Source organism: Puma concolor, chromosome B3 (assembly GCF_028749965.1).
Source record: "Puma concolor isolate L17-30 chromosome B3, mPumCon1.1.hap2, whole genome shotgun sequence".
Taxonomy (NCBI): Eukaryota; Metazoa; Chordata; class Mammalia; order Carnivora; family Felidae; genus Puma; species Puma concolor.
Window position 1 is genome coordinate 19,258,625 of NC_141672.1, and position 19,046 is coordinate 19,277,670.

The following is a 19,046-nucleotide window of genomic DNA, read 5'->3' on the forward strand; positions in this document are numbered from 1 at the left end:
ATCTTGTTTCTGTCTCGCATTCTTTGGGTTTTCACAACAGGATGAAGTAATAGCACAGAAGCCATTTGCCTTAACCTTCTCTTTTAGTGAACTCAGGCTACAAACGTAGGCCTCCAGCAGTGACTCCAGAAGATCAACCTTCGGGATCAATTTGGTGGCTAGATTACTCACTTCTGGTAGTAATGGGGTATCTATAACCCCCAACACGGATCACAGTTACTCAGGTTTTCCTCTTTGGTCAGTTAGCATAAGGTGCAGCAGAAAGGTGAGGCCCTGGATAAGTGGCAGCAGTGGTACTTGGAATACATGAGGACAACAAGAATAGTAAAGATCACAGAGCGAGCTGGTGTCTATTAACTGCATTAGTAATAACCACAGGCTCAGAGCAGTCAGTTGTCAACCCATGCTGTGCTGTGAAAGCCAATATTCCTCTCTGACAGCTTTTAAGGACATTTTTATCTCCTGCGGTGCTGGGTACACTATGTAAAACATCAAGAATTGGATATAATTATAAGAGAGGCAGAGTTGCAAAGGAAACAGAATGCCCATACTTGACAGGTCTTCTGTGCCAAAGTCAGGAATCATAGGAGTGGTTGATAATGAAATTCTCGAAACCTGGATTTTCCTAAATCCTCTGGGCTGGCATAATCAGTTCCTTTCCCTTGACAGAGGACAGCAATCTGTCCTTATTTCAAGGCTTTCCTCAAAGCAAAGGACTTGCAGGATTAAGTTTGTCTACCCCAAGACCTACCCGGGCTGTTCTGTCCCTGATAGCCAGTGTTAGGTCTTAGTACAGCAGAAGCAGGGGACTATTTTCTCTGCTCCAGAAGAAAATTGCTTATATGCTAAAGAAATTATAGGTTCTGCCTAATATGTGGCAACCACAATCCAAACAGGTACAAGAGTGGATCTTGAAAACACTGGAGGCGGGAGGTAGAAAATAAGGCTGTTTAGGGGAGAATGTATTATCATGGAGAAACCCTTTCATGGCTGGAGAGTCCCTATTCTGGCAAATAGACCTAATAGTCTGTTGGAGTGGCTACGCAAAGTTTGGACCTGATAATGGCTCCCCAAATAAATGACGTGGACAGACAGGAACATTCTTGGTATACGATTGAGAAAGTAGTCAGAGACTGAGAAGGGTAGTGATGTTAAAATGGATTTGCCACTGAAGACTCTAGAACATTCTACTGAATTGTATTCTATAGAGGATAGTCCCTTCACTAAGGCAGTGAGTAATGTACTGGTGGGGTGTATCCTTGTAAAGCTCAGTGGTGGCTCTTCTCCATAAGCTGAAGTGAAAATAGGAGATGCCTCCATAGAACTAGACTGGTCATCCTTAGCAGCCTCTCCAAGACCCACCTCTGGAATTTGTGTTTCCCACGCAGCTAGGATGGGGGTTCTCATTTCTAGAAAACTCCTGCTTCAGCCAGGAAACATGGTAAAGCTTCTATTGACTTGGAAGCTAGAACTCCCACGTGGCCACTTGAGGATCCTGATGCCAGTGGCCTCTCATCAGGTAAATAACACTGCAACTTGGCCCTCATTGGTGATTAATTTTGATTACCATGAGGGTCTATAGTGGCTGCCATACAATGGGAACGTCCACCACACACACAGAGACCCCTGTTGCATCTCTTGGTGTTTCTGTGCCCAATGATAAGGAGAAAGAGGCAATTGTAGCAACCATCACATGACAAAGGCAAAGCATCTAAGGAATCATAACCCTCAACAACACATCACAGGGTCACACTACCAGGTAAGAAACTCAGACAAGATAAAGTGCTGACTGAGGGTGAAATTAATCTAGAATGGGTGGCAGAGAAATTAAAAATAATAACCACTAATTAATACATGTGGACCAGCTTCAGAAGTGGAGATTTGGGGTTGTTACTTCTCTTAACTAAGTTTCTTCAGAGACTGTTCTTATTTATTTTTATTTTTTTTATTTGAGACACAGGGAATGCAAGTAGGGGAGAAGGGGAGACGAGGAGAGAGAGAGAAAGAGTGGGAGAGAGAGAGAGAGAGAGAGAGAGAGAGAGAGAGATCATCTTAAGCAGGCTCCATGCTTAGGGCTGAGCCCAACACAGGGCTCGATACCACGACCATGACATCATGACCTGAGGTGAAATCAAGAGTTGGACGCTCAACTGACTGAGTCGCCAGGTAACCCTCAGAGATTCCTCTTTCCTACTGCCTTGGAGAAGACTGTGGTAGATTGGACTTGTAAGTCACCCCTTAGAGAAGAATTGAGGACATCTTGTTTTCACAAAAACAATTTTTATAGTTTCGTTATGGGAGCTCTATGTACTCTGACTGGCATGAATAGCTAGAGTGGAGTGTAGGGAGAATTCCTTAAGACCCCTGCTACATACCTGTCTAGATCTTCTGTCTCACCTGTGTCATGTTCTAGTTGGTCACTGTGCCAGCCAGTTCTGTATGGCCACTGATCACCTTCCACATAAGTGCCACCTGATAGGACCTTGCCTTGTGCCCATGTGGGCACTTCTCACCTCCACTCTCTGAATTTACTTGCTGATTCTGAGAGGTGAACACTATGGGACTCTACTTTGCACATGGGATTACCCTGCATGTGCAATCCAGAAAGGTGTGGGAAGGCATAGAGGATCCCTATGTTATGAACATTTGTTCAATTTCATCAGTGGGAATGGAAGCCCATAAAATTCTTACCTTCCTTCTCCATAGTTAGATGATACTTAGATAGAGTGAGTACAGCTTCTCAGAGGACCGTCTCCTGGGGAGTGGAACCAGTCATACTCAGTGCCAGCTGATTGGACAATTCCTTTTTGTGTCTGTCCTTTTGTATCATGCCTCTCACTCTCACAACCTGGAATTCCACATAAACCTCTTCCCTCCAGTTCTGCTTCCCAGAAAACTCAGTTCAAGATAATACAGTATATTTACAACGTTATCAATGGCAACATTTAAAAGAGTGCAGAAATTATACCAATGTTCTTTGTAGAAGTGAGAAAAGGGAACATGGCAAGAGAAAAACGAAGAAATCTGAAACAAAGACAGGGAGAGATGCTGGATGGACGGGAAGAAAAGACAATTCAACATGGGAAATTTGTGTATTAGTAAGTAGGTTGTAGTGGAAAAGACGTAACTTAAAAGACCCAGATTTACATCCTCTTCCCAGCGCTTAGCAAATAAGCAAGTATGGACAAAAATTCATCCATTTATCTGCTACTTCATTCATTCTTACAATCGTTGTGCTAGCTCTTTTGAAACTCCAAAGGGGCAAGTGCCACAGGCCTCTTCTCTCAATGAATTCCAACACAAAAGAAGACAGTTATTTTTTTTAACATGCAGAAAGCGTACTAATAGAGATATGCACCAGGAGGACTTGAAAGAGTATGCCGGGGCTCTAGAACTCCTACCATGTTAGCAGAGCACAGTTCTCTGAGACAGGGCGTCGCAAGGTGGAGCAGACATTGTTGTTGTCTTACAGCCACATCCTCCGAGCCCACCTCGGTTCACCTGCCACTGTGGCTAGTTCTGGTATGTTGACAGATTCCCAATTCCAGGCTGGCTGCTCTCTTTTCTGTCAAGTGACCGTCTCCAGCACTGATGGAGCTGTGCGTAGATGTAACCAAGAAGGACAAGGTAGCTTGAATCTAGAGGACAACTCCAGGAACAGAGAATGAAAGTTGGTACATAAACTAGCCAGCGTCCTCACCCTCAACCGCACCTGTTCCACATGGCTTCTCCAAGCGTGCCCAAGCGCAATGATGCCCAGGTGCCTACAGTGCTATAGCTCACCCACAAAGGCACAGTTGACCTGCACCTCTCCCTCCTCCAATTCACAACACATCATTAAGGTTTGTTTTGGGAGCAACCCAAATTAAGACAGGTGCGGTTCACCTAAACTCTAATCCATAATAGTAGATACTCTGTTCCTGATGGCAATAACGATTATTAACATTTATTTTGTATTTAGTATCTATTTATTATCAGCATTTATTTAACATTTTGATTATTACTATGAATTTAACATTTTGACAGAAACAGACAGAGACAGGGGAAACATTTTGATATGAGATGCTTTGCATATAATTCCCATGACAACACGATGGGCTAGATTTTATTTAAGATCCTCGTTCCAGAAATGAGGTAGCTAAGCTTAGAGAATGTGTCTGTGTAGCTCTACTGAGACACGATGTGAGAGTAAAGTAGTGTGGTATCTCACCCTAATACTTTCAATAACTAGTGGCTTGACTTATCTTTAGGGTCCAAAGGAAAGAGGTATTTTTCATCATATACATATTGCAGGTGACGACACGTGAGCTTAGAGACTCAGCGAATTACCGAGGCTCACACCCGGGAGGGTGGATTGAAGACACCAGGACTTGGAGGCCACAGCTGTGATCTTGCCATTGTCCCATGCTGCAGTCTCAGCCATCTTACCCACCCACACGGCCAGGCTTGCTACTGCGTTTTTATTGTTGTTTTTATTCCCCCCTCAATATACGTATATGGTAAAAAAAATTTTTTTTTCAAACTATGAAAGGGTATGAAGTTAAAAAAAAAGAAGAAGAAAAAGAATGTAAATTCTCATTCTAATCTCAGTCTCTTCCTCGAGGCCACAATAGTTAACTTGTGTTGGGTCCTTTCAGAAAATTTCCATTTACGTATATACGTGTAGCCTTACATATTATGCCTACCTTTCTTTTTTTAACTACCAGTCTTGGAGATCGTAGTTAGCAGCATCTGTGGCCCTCTTATCTGCCTGTTTTAATGGCTTCATAATACTCCACTCTATAGAGGGGTTATATTTTAATTAAGCCTCCAGCTGATGGTCGTTCCTTCGGCTTTCCAGCCTTTTGCTATCGCAAACAATGCTGCCAGAAACATCCTGAACATATTCTTTCGAGCGTGTGCATGAGCGTTTCAGTGGGATCATTTCCTGGGCAGTAATATCAGAGGATCAAAGGGTATTTCCATTTTTTTTTCAATTAATTGCCAGTTGATGTATTAAACACACTAATTCCCAGGGAACATTTCTGTGACTAATACGTTGTGACAGCATTTCCTTCTTCAAAGAGGACAGAGGGACATTTTCAGGTGGCAGCGGTTTGCAGGCCGTTTGCAGATAAGCACTGCTTCTGGGGATGATGGCTCCTTGACCCTGGCTTAGTTCCTGTTGGTCTCCTTCTCATTGTTCCTTTCGAGCTCCCCCAGAGCTGTCCCAGGTGCAGGAGGCCATCATGTAAACAGACATTCCAAATACCACACCATCTCGATGGGGTGCATGAGACCACTGCCAAGGACGAAATTAGTCCAGGAACTGGACACATTCTTGCTGGAGGAACACATGACCTTAAATCCACAGCTTAGCACGGGGTGAAAAATTCAAATATCTGATTTGTGTTGAGAGACGGGCTCTGAGAGCAGGCTGGGAGAATGTCTTCTCCCTGCGCACCCTTTAATTAAAACAAATAAACCAAACAAAATTTGGCAAGTTTCAGTGGATTTCTTGGAATGTTCAGAATGGATTGCTAAAAGTAAATAAATACATTCGAAGAGTTTTGACAATTTAAAATAGAGTGGTACAATTTTTTTTGACTTTGGATTTATTTTCAGGACAAAAATCAGTGCACTGGGCACTCTCATTTTCTCCTGTCTCTGTTTCTGTCACTATCTCTGTCCATTTCTCTGCCTCTCTCATCTCTCTTAAATTCAGCGCCCTGATGCCCAAATGGGTCTGAAATCCCAAGGCTTCTTTACCTGACAATTTCCTTGCTGATCCCTTACTACAGGCTGCAGGGGAAACCATTTCCAGGAAGACCTCACTCCTTTCTTCCCCTGGGGCCACCTTTGTGAGCTCTTCAAAAATGCAGCGTGAAGTCTTCTTTCAAGAATTGTAAAACTCTCCCGCGACCTTCTCTCCTTCAATCACTAGCTCCTACACCACAACCATCCCAGAGGCCGCCAGGCAGTCCACTTCTACATCTACGCATGAGCTGGCCATGTAGTGTGTTGAATTAGTCTCTTATCCAAGTGAAGTTTTCTTAATTGCCTTTATCGGGTTTGAGTCTCTTTGTTACGGTGGCTGTTGCTTCCTCTTCTATCAACGCAGACTTTTGGTTTGCGGCGACTCACGAATCTGTCCATCTCCGCCGGGACCGAGGGTGAACTGGACAGCGGGACGGGTACTAAGCAAGTTTCTCCCACACCCCGCTGCCGGTGCACCTGTGACACTCCTGCCTCTGAAGCTGCCACCACAGTTCTGCCAAAGTGTCTCTGGGCTGAAATACAGGCAGGCACAGCCAGTTCTGAGGCAGCTTAGGCACTCAGAGGACCGTCTGTGACATCGACAAAGCTGTCTTTCCTTCAAGGGATCTGGACGATTTGAACTTCTCTTAGGATTCCAACCCTCAGGTGACAGTTTTTAAAGTTTATTTATTTATTTTGAGAGAGAGAGAGAGAGAGAGAGAGCATGAGCTGGGGAAGAGCAGAGAGAGAGAGAGAGAGAGAGAGAGAGAGAGAATTCCAAGCAGGCTCTGCCCTGCCAGCGGAGAACCCTACTGGGGGCTCAAACTCAAGAAACTCTGAAATCATGACCTGAGCTGAAGACCAGAGTCTGATTCTTAACCAAAGGAGCCATCCAGGCACCCCAAGAGCTTTAAAAGTTTAGATTTAAATGGAATACGATTGATAGGCAATTATAACACCAAAGCATGCTCTTATAGAGGCTTACCACTTACATACATTCTGTGTCTATTAATTTAGTTGTTCACTAAATATTTCCTATATTCTTCAAGTCACGTGTCAGGCACTCAAGATGTAGAGGGGCTCATACCCGTCAGCATTTAGTGGACCTAACCTGGAACTGACAATTCAATTGGGTGCTTGAAGTTCTTTGGTAGGAAATTTGGGAATAAACTTTGAAAAGAGATACACCACAGTAAGAGTGATTATAAGTACCAAATTATATGTGGCACATTCCATCTTAGTCTTAAACAGGTTTTGTAAACTTGTCATTGAGAAAACACGAGTCACGCATGCATTAAGATAGCCTGGATGTGTTAAAACTATTCCAGTTTGATGTCACATCACTGTGCTAAATAAATCCCCTCAAATATCTGTGGTTGTTGCTATAATTGATCAGTTGTCAAGGTGGAAAATGAAATAACTCAGAGTTGCTGAGAGGAAGATGTTCTCAAGATACGTTTCAAGCTTGTGATAGGACCATCCACTGATTTGATGAGGACCAGGCTGGTGGGACTGTGCCGACAGCAGCTGTGTCTGCAACTTGGCATTGGGCTTCCTTTTCTAAAATCTACCTGGTCCAGAAGCCATTAATCACTTCAACTCTCAAGTTTTTCATCCTAGGTCTTCACAAATAGGATCATTGTTCCCAAACGAAATAAAACAATGCCAAAACAAATTAATACAAAAACATGAAATTTCCCCACCGGTGCCTTCCAGGAAAATGAGACCCGGAAAAGAAACGAGAAATGTATAGCTGTAGCATTCATCTTCAAACATTGTTCATCTTTTTTTTTTCTCCCTCATCTTCAAAAGTATCCCGTGGCACTCTACAATACTTTGATATAAAAGGGAGAGAGGATGCAGTGTCTAAAAATAACAAAATAAATTACCAAAGTAGCTGAGAAAAAAATATTGGAACTCTAAAATGTGAATGAACAAAGACTAGATAATTGCCTTCCACTCACACCCCAAATTTACAAGCCCTCGGGTGATACTTCAGTGCTTTGGGGCCCGCTAATTTCTTTGTGTGGAATTGGGGAGGCTTTTGCCATTGGAGACCTGCTATCAGCCAATCAGGGCGAGCGATCCGGGCTGCTTTGATGTAACATAAGTTGGAGAGTAGCAGGTGGCCTTCCCTGCTGTTTATAGTGCAGCTTGGGGAGTTGTGTCAGATGTAGCAGCTCCTCTTTATCTGCATGGAATCTGTGTAAATCACAAAAGAACAGATGGAAAAATAGTCACATCGCCTTGTTCACCTCTTAGAAGCAGCTCATAAGCCTTTGTACACCACCCGCCCCATTTCAAAAAACAACCACGGGTGGGTTGGTCACCCAACTGCTACAGGGTAATCATTTTGTTTACGAACACATCTAAATACGTGAATTAGGCAAAGAAAACAAAAACAGCAAATGGTTTAAATGATCACAGCTGCTATATCTGTGTATTTTACCATTATATTCGGAGTTAGGTGAAGTAAACACAGAGAAATTGGAAATTATCTCTCATCTACCGGTTCTAAATATCTGTAGAACTTCTTAGTGATGTCAGATGATGCCAGTGGTTTACCACGTATGTTTCTTTGTTGTTGTTTAAATACAATTGTGAAATTACCTGTAAACCTGAAAACCCTAAATAAAGGTTTCATATTGGAAACCTTTCGGAAAAAAAGGCTGAAAAATTGATTGAGAAAGGATTTCACTTGAATTTTAGGTAATTGAAGGAAATATTTTCGATCTATACTAGTATTTTACTACTTGCATTTGTGTTGTTTGCTTAAAACACAACATGTTTTCATATATACGTTCAGAATTTAGCCAGGAAATGAAAGAGGATAAAAAAAATACTTCCAAAAGAGACAATGGCAGGAACAGAAGCACCAAAGTACTAGGAGAATAGGGTATGGTGTGAACTGCCCCACAATGATTTAGAGGTTGATTTGTGAGACAAGACATTGAAGGTAATGAAACTACAGGTTAACTGGGCCTTCACCACAATGGACCTAAAAAGTCTTAAGATACAATGTGCACTTTGACCTGGATGTGATTCAAGTTGACTACTACAAGTTGACTTTAATCTATTTAGAACTTTACAATCTGTACAAATAATACATTTAAATACAAAATTTGTTCAAAGATGCAGAAGGCACAGAGGTTGCTCATTAGAGTGCATTGTTATTCAAAAATGAAACAATTTCTATTTTCTTACAGAACACTACAAAGTGCAGGTATGTTGTTAGAGAAAATCCTCATGGTGCAGTGATAAACTAATAAAAGAAGGACTATAAAGTCTTAACAACAATGCAATAGGTAAGTTCAACTTGGATAGAAGTCAACACCTTCACTGTATTCCCAGGGTCTTCTTTTCTATAAATTACAAGAGGACAGAAACACATAGGAATTGTTGGTGGCCTACCACAAATGAATTCTCTATAAATTTATGTCTAGGGGGACACCAGCATATTAGACCAGTGGTCCTCAATCTTGGGCAATTTTTCCTTCCAGGGAATACTTGGTAATGTTCAGAGACATTTTTGTTGTCACAACTGGTGGAAGAGAGTGTTATTGACATCTAGTGGGTAGAGGCCAAGGATGCAGCTAAACACAGGACATCCTCCAACAACAAAGAATATCTGGCCTGAAATGTCAACAGCTTTGGGACACCTGGATGATTCAGTCAGTTAAGCATCTGACTCTTGATTTTGTCTGAGGTCATGATCTGATGGTCATGAGATGAAGCTTCACGGTGGGCTCCACACTGGATGTGAAGCCTGCGTAAGAGTCTCTCTCCCTCTCCTTCAGCCCCTCCCCAGCTCATACTCTCTATCTCTGTAAGTAAGTAAGTAAATAAATAAATAGCTTTAAATTTGAGAACCATGTTTTAGATAATTAAAGCATTTAATCATATTCTCTATTTTCAAGAGAATGAGATTCCAAAGTTTTGTCATGTTCAATATGTAAACTTGGACATATGAAGAGCAGTCAAGAGGTTATGCTTAAGTTCAACAAATACATGAGCTTCTCATGAAATAAATTCTTCAAACAGAATCTACAAAATCCTGATATTTTTGGTTTTGTTTTTGGTATCTCTTTCTTCCAGAAAGTTGCAAATGCAAAATAACTGCTTTATTAAACTAAATTAGGCTTGAAGTAAAAGGATTATTTTTCATAAAATTCCAACAAAAAGCTGTATACTTGTAAATCTTTGCTCTGAGTTCAGGAATGTTCAAGTCATTTAACCAAGGTTTGTCTGAAGCAAGTAAATGTTGTATTCCCAGATACTCATATTAAAATACCTTTTATATCAAAACAGCAATGGGGATTGAACCAGACTCTCATTTTTGAGATTAAGATTTTCATGGCTATTTTTTTTTTTTTTTTTGGTACTCAGATGTGTTTTCCTCATAACATCAGGGAATCAGGGATCCTTGCTTTGTTAGTTCTCTCAGATGCAAAGTTAGAAGAAAAATTTAAAAGTGAAAATGTCTTTCTTTAGACATTCATTCATTTTTGATAATGTCTGTTAATTAAAACTATTTTTTCGCAAAGAAGATTACTACAAAGAAACCTAGTCATTCCCTATTTCTACTGGAAGATTTAACTTAAGATTGCTTTCTTTGTTCATTATGCCAAAAAGTTAAAAAAAAAAAAAAGGAATCTGTATTTTGGGTTTATATGAAATGGGTGAAATAACTGAAACCTCGGGAAGAACCAATATCAAGTATCAAAATTTATTATCAAAGATCATGTGAGCTAAAATAATGTAGCAATGGCATTTTAGATTATCTTTTTTTTTTTTACTTTTACTGTTGATAAATGGGATTGGTGAATTTCTGATGTCCACTCTACTCCTGCACTCAGACTTCTAATTGCAACTCTCATATTTAATCCTGAATTTTGATCTTCTAAAAATGCCTCCTTGAGGCAATATTGAATACCTAATAAAGGAAGAACTTTTCCTAGTATTTGTTTGCTGAAGGTTTACAAATGTGACTGCCTTTAAATATATAGCTATGTGGGGGCTCCTGGGCAGCTCAGTTGGTTAAGCGTCCGACTTCAGCTCAGGTCACAGTCTCTCACTTCGTGAGTTTGAGCCCCATGTCGGGCCCTATGCTGACAGCTCAGAGCCTGGAGCCTGCTTTGGATTCTGCCTCACCCTCTCTCTCTGCCCCTTCCACCACTCATGCTCTCTCTCACTGTCAAAAATGAGTAAATGTTAAAAAAAATTTAAATATGTAGCTGTGTGGAAATAGGATGGTGACCCTAGAATCCTTAAAAGTCGATTACCCTTAAAACTTGGTGAGGCTGTCAATCCTTGAAACTTGGCTCATTAGTTTTGCAAGGCGATCCTGGGGGTGAGGAGTAGGTTCTATAGACATATAATATTTGGAAAACCAGCCCAGTTTATCATTCTCTTGGAGAGTCTCAATACACATTGTAAAAAGAAACCAGCAAAGACCAGCTTGGTTTTATTTATCCCAGCATGTCTCAATGCTATTAACATCTAGTGAATCCCATGTTCCAAGCAGCAAATTTTAGAAATAAAAAAGTAATTTACAGTATCTGCTCTTACTCGTCTATTTGATTTTTGTTTCGGTCCAATTGCACCTCAAGTCTTCTTCACTAACTACTAGCTACTTTCTTTTTAGCACTTCCTTCAGTGGTGTGAACAGGACAGGAGATTAAACACAGATATCTCTCCATTACTTTCTATAAATGGCTTAGTGAGAATAAGTCACTGTTAGACTTTACTTACTACCCCAGAACCCATATCCTGAAACAAAAATAATGAGGAATTAAAGAAACTAATGAGGAATATGAACACATAAGAACAATAGCAGCACCCAGTGCAACACTTCAACTACCCTTGTTCAAAAATAACGTACCGCATTTAAGATCTGAGTCGCATTTCTCTTTTGAGAGCTCAGCACACCTTCCACCAGACATTTGGCCACATGTATTGGAGCATTTATTGGCCACATTTGTGACCAAATTAAATGCTTACCTATAATCACATCATTGCTGTCCTCGGAGGGTGATGATGCTGCTTTTCAATTTTAGTTCAAGCTTGATTGTCAAATTTAGAACATCATGTGTTGTCTTTCCTACACTTTGCTCTGAAGACCACATTTTTGGGCTCTGCCTCTTTGTCTAAACAAACACTGTGGGGAATTGAGTTCCAGGGGGGCAAAATCAAGAATAGGAATTGTTCTCAATCTAAACGCTATAACCCTGCCATCTACTTTCCTTCCACTGGAAATGGACGAACATGGTCAGATCAGAGTGTAAATTGGCATGAACCTTCATCTGAAATGCAATAAAGTTAGGAAAGACTGGATGATTTTAAAAAATGTATCATTATTCATATTCAATGCTTCCTCTGCACTTCTGTGTACCATCTGGTCCTGATGGTTGGAGTGCCAAAATACCATAAGGAAAGTTGTTTTTTGTGGTATTTCCAGTCCAACCAGAATCAGAAAGTACCAGAAATCTCTTGAGAAAAGCTGTTGTCATAGGACACAAAGCCCAGTTTGTCAAACCAAAGAGTTTAAGAAGAAAAGTAGCTAAATTCACACTACCATCCAAATTTAAACACCGAACAAAGAGGGGATGTTTTGGGTTTGGGGTTTACCAGATATCTTACACAACAATAGTGAAAAATAACCCTACCAATTCTTCATAAATGTATCCCATTTCTTTATAAACTACAATTCCATTTTTACTCCTTAATTTGTTCATCTCTATTCTGCATATACAGTGATTTTTAGGAGAATATTTATGGATACATAAAGTCATGAAATTCCCAGGGAGAAATGATCTAGCAAAGGATGCCCTGAATGGATAACACCAAATTTAAAAGCTTTTATAGATTCCATGTAACGTGTGCAAAAATACCTGATCTGATCCTGTTTATGAGCCCTTTCATGTCCAAAGAATTCTTTTACATGACTTTCTACTTCTATATAGGACATCACAGCTTGTCAAATACAAGGATCTTGAATCTTAAAAGACTCAATCTGTGCTGTAAACTTACTGCCCAGAAGGTTTAGAGTGGGCTGTTAAACTTGGCAAGATTTCTACTTCCATTCAATCCCTAAACCTTCTGAGATTTATTTGACACTGAGTTTTATTCAGCTTAATTTAGTTCAGTTAAAAAATTAAAAAAAAAACAAAAAACAAAAACCTCTAAGAGACGAGTTTAAGTGATGATACTATCTATCGTATGACAATTAGTATGTTAAGGGGAGAAGTTTGGCGTACGTATTTTTCTACTGAAGAAGTGTCTTATAATGCATAGAGCAGAGCTTTTGTGTCAAATATGGATTCCAATCCTGATTCTACACCTGTTAGTGGTAACCTAGGGGTAGATACTAACTGTTCTCTCTTAAGTTTCCTCATCGAAAAACAGAAAATCAATTATTTGACCAGTTTGAAAGGATCAGTGGGCTATTGAATATATAGTCTTAGAGCATAGCCGGTGCTTAGTCTTCTCCTCACCCATGCTCGCTGTGTGGGAGGATCATAAAATAATAGACGGCTGCAGGGCAGATGCTTAAAAGTCTGGCTATTATGAAAGCACATTGAGATTTCTACTGAAGTTCCTGTTTACCCATTGAAAGAGGACAGGATGACTCTGGGGATGTAACTCATATAAGCTTAGGAGGTAATGATGATATTTTTCCATTAGGAATATTACCTGTTCAGCTCCCATAGGCAGTGTTCTGATTTTTTTTTTTTATTTATCTCATGAAACAGTAATGCTTCAAGACAGACATGGTCTGACCATGTAAAAATACAACTCCTATACGAGTATTATTGGGTCACTGGCTGTACCACTGACCCAGTCCCAAGGAGAATCTTCTCCCAAAGACTACTAAGGAAAGTCAAAAGAATTCAGGCTAATTTTTAAATGAAAATGAAAGCTCTTTCCTTGAAATTTAGGTCTGCATTATCTGTGCCTGGTATGCGCACTATATAACATAATTTGCTAGATGATGTCTGCTTCTAAGACAAGGAGTCCAACTAGTTATTTTTTCTTGAGACATTCACTTTCTGTTTTCACATTTTAGTTCCAGCGGAAGCATGATAAAAGCATGAACAACACAGACGTATCCAGGGTCTGGTCCTTAAACCCAAAGCCTTTGGATCCCAAAGTAGTGGGATCTAATCTCCAGGTTGTTACTGCCTTGGTTCTGATTCCTTTAGTTTGCATAATTTAACTTTTCTGGTTTCTTACTCCCTTGAATCACTTGAATTGAATTGAAACATTTAAATCACCCACACTCTCTCAAAACTGTTTTTTTTTTCTTTATATCATTCCCACATAACCCACTTAGAAAAGCAATTAAGGTGTCATCCTAGGAAGCTCCAAAGGAGTACAAAAAGCTGTCTTTTGGAGAACTTTGCCTGAACCTTTCCCCTTCAGTGTTGTGCAGTGAGGCAGCTGACAGTTGCTTGGCTAACTCCTGTCACCCAGCACTGGGGTTCATTGCCCAAGCAAAGCTAATAGGAGGCGGTTCTTTTTTTTTTTTTTTTTGAATGATAAAACTTATATACCGTTCTGCCTTAAGCCTTGAGACACTGTCCTATTAGGAATGCGATCTGTCAAGAAAAGCAAAGTGTATCCAAAGAGAACTCCATTGTCTCTGTGTTATGTTACAATACTTTTATTAGATAGTGACATTCTCAAGACAGCACCTGCTGCATGGCTTTGGGCGGCTGGCCAGAAATGAAAGGGAAAAGCAATGTGTGGTTTAAATTCAAACAGTGCAGCCTCGCATTGCTGTAACAAATACCAGGGACTGAACAGTTGGGAGGGTTGAGAGAATCTCAGTCTGTAGATCTTGAATTCAGAGTGTATGTGAATGCCCGTCATTGTCAGAAATTTATGGACAGGCAAATAGAAGAAATTCTTTGTATTTTTAGTAGGTACATACATTTGACATAACTGTGTATGTTTTGTCCTCTCTGCTTTGGGGGTGATGGTCCTTTAGAAATTTGGAAAAGCACTTATAGCCAATGGCTTCAAGTATAGACACTTAGTAGTACAAAATGAGTACTAAAATGTTGGTATTTCTGAAACTTCGCCATGAATAAACACAGTTAAAGGCAAAAAATAAATAAATATAAATGTCATTCTAATTGTGGCTAGCATGGATTTTTTTCCCTAGAGAAGTATCTTGATTTTTTTTTAACGCTCCCTTTCATCAGATTTTGTTGCAAGTATTGTAGAATATACATAAGCTAATGCCTCTTGAATTTCGAGTTGTTTTTGAGATGATCAGATGGTCAAATTCCATAAATTTAACTCACCGTTCACTTTAGACTCCTCAATGCTACATGGTGAAGAAAAGAGAAAGAAAAAAGTTGAGCTAGAAAACCAATACGATGATGACGGCAGCGGGGAAAATTGTAAACTTCTATTTCTTGATAATTAATTAAACTTCAGAGAAATAGTACCTGCTTGGGAAAAATCAATGACATCTATTAAAAGAGAAAACTACAAATCCAATTAAGCAGGACTCTTTTTTCATTAAAGCAAGGCTTAATTCAGTGGAAACCATTGTTCAGAAATTAGACATTAAGTCATTCTTTTTTTTTTTTCTGTCTAAATTGATGGTGCATTGCTGTTGACTTTCTGGTTAAAGGCTTCAGTAAAAAGGCTTTTTGGCCTTTTCTCCATATATCTGATGACCTTAGAGAGTGATGACTTTATAGGATGTGACCACATGGTTCACACTACTGTGAGGTAAGTGTGGAGCTCCCAAAAGTCTCAGTGGGGAAGCAGAAAGCACCGCCATTCAAAAAGAGTTACAGGGTCCCATTGAACATGATCCCATGACGTTTTTTTTCTGACTCAAATGAAAATTTAACTTGTTTTATGAAAATTATTGAATATGTTGCTGTCTCTACACAGTTGTTCCTTGGTCTGTGTGTCTGAGTGTGTGTATGTGTGTTTGTGGTTTTATGGAAGAATAGGGACTTTATGTCATTTGAACACGCAAACTTTATTAAATTGTTTTGCATAACTTACCCTCTCTCCTCAATAGGTCAGGACTGAGGTTATGAGAAAAGCAGGATCTCATGTCATGAACGGAAAATTCTGAGCACACTAATGCTGTGTTTCATTTCTTCTGGGAATTCTTATCAATCTGATGGGTTTGTTTATGGAGCTGAGTTAGAATCTTAAAAGCTTCTATATGCTTTACTGAAATGTGGAGTGCTTCTGAACTTTGAAATCAATTGCATCGATTCAATTATAGAACATAAGTGAAGACTAATGGTTTTTATGTTCATTAACTTCTGATTTACATAAGATAGAAGATGTTAATATGGTCCCAGAGTCTTTGTGGGAAGCCATTTTAGTTGAGCTAGAGCAAATGGGACTTCCATATTCATTTGCAATAAATCGATATTCTAAAAATTAAAATATATGATCTTCAGCTTAAATTCCATAATTTTCCCATCTTCTTTGTTGTCTAAGAAAATTTGTGAACTCTGGGTCAGACCAGTATAAGCTCTTTACTAGCTACTCTGTGTGTGTGTGTGTGTGTGTGTGTGTGTGTGTGTATGTGTGTGTGTGGGTGTGTGTATTTTTTTTCTCTTAAGCTTTATCAGACATTAAAAAAAATGGCATCAAGTTGTGATTTTTGTGAAGTGCAGAAAAGTCAAACAACCAAAAACCAAAATCAGGACTTAAAGGCAAATTTTGAAATATTTCCTATTTGAATTATATTCAAATAAATCATAAATATTTCAGGGTTTTTTTTTTTTCTGTGAATTAACAGTTGCTTTGTTTCTGATTTTTTTTTTACCTTTTATTGGATACCAGAAATTATATTAATGTGATGTGTAAATAGAAATAATACTCTACAGGGAACATATAAACTTTGTGGACAGATTGGTTTGGGAATTAGAAGAATCTTAAATGATTTCTTAGGTCCTAGATATGATTTTCTTCTAGTGCTTGTTTACTTTGGAAACCAAGATAGGAATTATACCCAATTACCCTCAAGTCAGTCTTTGTTTGGAAAGTGCTATGGAGTTGCTTTGTAGGTCATATTTATTTTTTTAATTCAACATTTCCATTATTTTTATTATTGTTGATGTAGACATGTGGTAGTATTTTTTCTGATTTACTCAGGAAATTAATGAGAAAATTCAATGAGGTGAAAGTCTATTTTGTTTATGAATAGTTTTAGACATAGTTCAAAATCGCTTCTAAACAAATTTGGATGCAAACTAAAGTCACCCACAGTTTTGGTAACTTGGACCTATCTGATCATTCGAGACTCAAAATTCATACGTAGAAAATGATACGTAGAAAAAACAATATTTCTACATCTTGTTTTTTTCAGCGTGGGGCCTTATATAAGACTTTAGTTGTAAATCAGCTTGTTCAATGACTGATAACAGAAGATGTTTAATAACGGGATCTCATTTCTTTCACTACTTGCACTGACTTTTGCCCTGAACTCTGGTGTTTGTTCCCTACTCCAGACATTTCCCCTTACATTGGAAGACAAGTGCTCTCTCTTATTTTCTGTTTGGTTACACTCTGTGTATCCTCCATAATTCTTTAGGATCAGGTTTGACCTCATAAGATACAATGCGATTCACTGAAATTATAACATATAGTGAGGCATAAAATAATGAGCTAGAAACGAACTATTCCATAAAATGAAGGCTGTTTAGGGGAGTGAGATAAACATTCACTAGAAGACTTCAGTCATAAGAAGGAAAAAAAGCAACAAAGCAAAACAAAATTCACTGTTTAAATCCCCTGTTTTATAACTGACTTTAAAATAGAGGGGGGATTAAAATTTTACATATCCCGTGATAAATAGAGTAACCCAGTTCTTTACTTGTCCAAAACCATCTCATCCATTATAATATTAATATACAGAAAGCTATATACTTTCATAGTTTTGAATGTTTATGTAATTTTTCTTTGCCAACTTTCACACAGTTGCTTTGATAGATTATAATCAAGTTGCTTAAAGGCATTTGAGCTCATTACTTACAGACACAAGGTTGCTGTCTGAAAATAAACCTTAATGTCAAGTAATACAAAAATATTAACTTTGCACACTTTGTTTTTGATATGCATGATCAGAGTCAAGCTGAGAAAGGTCACATTTTCAAGTCTCCATTCCATTTTGCACATAAGAATATTCTGATTAGAGAGGTTTCTGGAAAAAGAAGAGAAATCCCTGGGACTGAGGAGATTACGGAAAAAGATTGAAGAAAGGATTACGGGCCTGGGCACATAAAATGGTACGGAGACTGGCAAAATTGACAAAGAAGGGGACAGGAAAAACAAAACAAAACAAAACAAAAAAAACCAAGAACAGAGAAAATTAAATGAGATGAAAGTATATATATGGCATATTCATTAAGGGTATATCTAAGTAAAGAGGTAAGGAGGATTGTTGGATTGTGTGATAGTAAACGATGGTAGTCTAAGAAAGAAGTTTCTCTAGAGGTATTGTCACTCCTGTGACCTTTTTCTTGTCCTACCAGCTGCTGCTGCTCCAGCTAACCACCACCACCAGCATCTCATGAATTTCAGCATTGAAACCTCTAAATAAGACTTTGGGGTGGGTTGTTAGCATCCTAATTTTATTGATGAAAAAGTAGAGGCTTAGAGAAATAAAGCAGTTGTCCAAGATAACGTAATTATGTGGTTATTTTTCAAATAGGTTTCTTCGAGCTCAGAAACTACTGTTGTTAAAGGAGAAAATGAGAGGTGGGGGGGGAGAAGGAGACAGAGAATATAAATAATTAAGGAAAAGGTACGAATTGGGATTTTTTTTAGGAGTGGATTCAATGACATATAGCAGAAAATCCAAAATAACAGTGCTTAAGAGTAAAAGGGGTTATTGTTTCGCATAAAAGAACCATGACAATAGACGATCCATTGTCAACTATGTCCTCATTCTATTGTTTTATTTATATTTTGGGTCTGCAGCATTTATCCTCAAGATTGACTCCTGGCACAAGTAGAATAAAGTAAAACAAATAGTATCATCAGGGAAAAGAAAAATTTGCATAAGAAAGGAAATAAAGTTGAAGTATATTACTTGGCTCAGTAATGGGTAGTATTTACATGGCTAGAATATTACAGACACCAGGGACGCCTGTGTGGTTCATTCAGGTAAGCGACCAACTCTTGATTTCAGCTCAGGTCATGATCTCAATGTTTGTGAGACCAAGCCCTGTGTCAAGCTCAATGCTGCCTGTGGAGCCTGCTTGGGATTCTCTTTCCCCCTTGGTCTCTGCCCCTCCCCCTGGCTCATGTGTGCTCTGTCTCTG